At 39.4% G+C, this 3,900-nt stretch overlaps 1 protein-coding gene across 1 annotated transcript in view; it reads right to left on the bottom strand.

Moving 5' to 3' along the window:
• Window positions 1-2,553: 2,553 nt before the first annotated feature.
• The window catches only part of dok4 (docking protein 4), a 41,756-nt gene continuing 40,409 nt past the window's right edge, over window positions 2,554-3,900 (bottom strand). The window contains exon 9 of the mRNA XM_083697282.1: window positions 2,554-3,900. This exon is cut by the window's right edge and continues 1,423 nt beyond it. The gene's annotated coding sequence lies outside the window, so the exon portion shown is untranslated.

The raw sequence follows: 3,900 nt of genomic DNA, 5'->3' as shown, positions 1-3,900 counted from the left end.
ACGATGAATTAACATATGCCTTTACACCAGGAGGCTTTTAGGGAAAGTCCAACCCCTGGCTCTGATAGTTCATAGTAGACTACCCAGTCAGATACTACAATATATCATATGGGATCTGCATGTACATACAGGTAGGCCTGTATTTGGACTTCTGTGCCACTTGAGTCACTGTAGTGCGCAGTTTGAGTCACCTTTTTTCAACAGCAGTTTCTATTACGAAGACCACTTTTACACGCCCATTACATTGTCACTATCAATGTTCTGCACCCTGCCCCTCCAGGCTTCTTCCTGTTTGTACACTATTGGTCCTTACCTGGGCCAGAGAGAATCCATCTCCAAGGCAACCATATTATACAGCACCCCATAATCAATGCTAAAGAGCAGGCATGTCATGTAAGATCACAGAGAACATTAGCCCACCCCTAAGGATGAAGGTAATTTTTTTATCTTTAAAAAAATATATACTTTTATACTATTCAATTATCAATTGTGTTGTCATATTATATGTACATATATTAGTTTTTCTTATAAGTGATGCTGTATTCAAGGTTTGGCAAATTAATGATTGTAATGATTTCCTCTAGCAATTGAGTGATCTATTGATTATGTTTTGATGTGATGTGGTAGGACAGAAAGCAAACCATCTATTACAGTGTAAAAACATTTTTTGAGTTTTTTTTATTGAAAAACTGCAAAATGTTGTACCACAAACATTACAGGACACACATGGCATTTTTGTGTAAAGGAATTCATGCAACGCAAGGGTTTCCATGGCAACATGCTCTTAGCAGAACTACATCAGGGTCCTTGACGCCTGGTGCCCAAACACAACCAGCGAACACACACACACACGCACACGCACACACTCACGCACACACGCAAACACCTCACTGGTCAAAAAGTGTGTACCTTTAAGCGTAGTCTGAGCACGCCATGTGCGCCTCACCCAAAGGAAATCCACCAAGCACAGAGATATAGCAAAGAGTATGTTACGAGACACAGAGTTGGCAAATTATGCTTTTTTAGTTACAATTTCGAGACCGAAGACATTAGTTTGGAGCAGAGTTCCTCATGCTATGAGGATTTTGTGGTGATTTCTAAGTGAATGTAGCACTTCTCAGCTTTCCTTGATAAACAGACTAAAGTATATCATCTGTGCTCCAGAAAATGGGTAATTGCTGGGAAACCATGGGGGGAGCAGAGAGGTCTGGGTGTTGTAGTCCTCTGTTAGGAAAAAACATAACAGAATAGGTACAAGGAATACCTCAATGAACAGAAACGAAGAACAGGACAGAGACATGAATGTAAATGTAAATTGACAGAAAACGTCTTTTAGAGAGGACAATCTCTCTTTTCTCTCTGGATTTCTTAACTACAAACTGACAGTCACAGTTGAGTGAGGGTGTCTTGGTTGTCTTTTAAGTGCTCTGATACTGTGAACGGTCTCAATGAAGAATCACACACTGAATCTGAATTACTTTAATAAACCATTATCTTACAGGACACAATGCCTTTGTCTTTTTAAAAGTGCCTTGAATAATTAAATCTTTATCCAACCTTGTTTTAATTTACTCTCAACCAATGTATTGAAACCGGGGAGAAATATGAGGGGGGGGGGGGGGGGGGGGCGTCTGAACATACATCAGTATGTTCAAGCAACCCCTTACCAGTAAAACACTGTAGATGCCTACACTCTTTAACACAACACTGAGCTCAACTATTATTATGCAAGCAGAATATCTCTGATGTTGTTGTTGTTGTTGTTGTTGTTGTTGTTGTTGTTGTTTTCGTTGTTGTATACTTACTTAGAGTTCCCTTATTAAATATCCCAATGAACACGTGACAATAACATGAGGATGCAACCAAGGCTACATGTGAGATGTGACCAACGCTAGCCTGCTAAGCAAATAAGTGTTGTTTTTTTTAAACACATTTCTCTATAACATGCATAATGTGGAAATGAGTGAAAACAACACAGTATGAACTATAAAGCTAAGTGGAAATAACTTATTTCTGTCAAAGTTTCTGTCTGGACACTGAAACTGTAATAATACAATATTTTCACCATCACAAAAATACACATCTCTCACTATGTTACCGTTGAGTGCAGGCAACTCAATCAGATGTTCAATCAATCATGAGATATCCAGTTTTGTCATAATTTGTTAGGATACATTAATTTGAATGGACTATATAGAACTGTTAACAAAACTGTACAAGCACTTTCCATAAAAAAGACAAGAACAAGAGAAAGAGCAGCAACAGAAAGAAAGTCAATTCTAAGGCAAAGGATTCAAGTTGTAAGGAGAGGAGGTAAAGGGGACTAAGTGGTCTGGAGCATGTACCAGTTTAGGACCTACAGGCTAACACAGAGTTCAGAGGGGGATTATGAAGTCTCCTGAATCCTAAATCAAATCAATGTCGAGACACACTTGCCTAAGGGTTAGGAGCTATGGGTTGATTTGGGATTCTTGTGTATCCTTCTAGGCCTCTAGGAATGATCCCTAGTCACACCTCTCTTTTGTTCAATAGGTAAATCACATAACCCCATGATCAGGTGCATCTTTTTTTTTATTTACCGTTGCCATCGTGTCTGAAAAATCTCCACTGACATATAGTGACTAACAAGTCAACAACATTTCAATCTTTCCATCATAACACCGTGTAAAAATGTGTTAAGTGCATGCAGTTCAAATAAACGTTTCCAAATGATCCCTGTCGTTTCATCAGAACCATACAGAACACGCACACGCACACGCACACGCACACGCACGCACACACGCACACACACACACACACACACACACACACACACACACACACACACACACACACACACAGTAAGAGACCACATGATGTGAAATAAATAGCCTTATATTACAAGAGCCCAAGAGGGCAGCAACAACACACGCATCCACACACAATACATTTAGGGTAAATAAATGTTTAACAAAAAGCTTAGCCCTTTATGTTAACATGACATAAATAATACAGAGACTTTAAGTGTGTTTTATTGGGTTCCAGCATTGAATAACTAGCCTCAATTAGACAATTTGTCCAACTCTGGCTAAAAAGAATAAATAGCATTACACAACGTCCCTACCAGCATGTCCAAGAAGACACAACATAACCTCATCTTCAAAGCTTCACTGTATCTTCATTTCAACAGTGGTGACATACAGTTTGTACTCTATTAAAAAATCCTATCTCAGTCTATTGTATGATTTGGGTTGAAAACATACCGACTCACTGAAATGATGTAGGTCCAAGTTAAACTGGTGGGGTTTCTAAGGCCATAAAGCATGACGCCCAGATCTTTGTCTAAACACGGAACCAAAAACCCTTACAATAACCCTAACCATATGACATCTGTTAATGTTGAGACGGGTCTAAATAATTAGCTTCATTGTTAGGATCTCTGAACCCAGAACTGTGTAGAGGAGAGATTCCAGCCATTAAACCTTTCTCTGTGCTATAGTCATCTCTTGTACCCATCCATCCCCAGTGTCTAGGCCAGAGTGAAACAGCCTACAGGGCCCTAAAATGAATGGATTTCCTCCTGTAAGGGACCTCTGAGGCAGGTATGCAGCTAGCTTGTCCACCCAAGATCTATGCTACCTCACACAATGAAAATATAGAGCATTTACTCGAACACATTTAGAAACGAAACAAAATCACCTTCAAGTGCAAATGTTATATCAAGAACCAAATTGGCGGTTACTCAACCCAGCAGAACAAAATACTCTCATGGGACATAAACAATTACCACCATCAATTAATCATCATATTGAGTCTGACAGATGAACAAGGACACTCATTGTGGTTTCTACCTCAGATCAGGGACCTCTGGTAAACTAAGTTTAGCTTAACGGTGAGGCTACTCTGCAAAATCTTTAAATC

The sequence above is a fragment of the Argentina silus genome (assembly GCF_951799395.1).
Source record: "Argentina silus genome assembly, chromosome: 2".
Taxonomy (NCBI): Eukaryota; Metazoa; Chordata; class Actinopteri; order Argentiniformes; family Argentinidae; genus Argentina; species Argentina silus.
The sequence above is the reverse complement of the archived record's forward strand: the minus strand, read 5'-3'. Positions and strand labels throughout refer to the sequence as shown.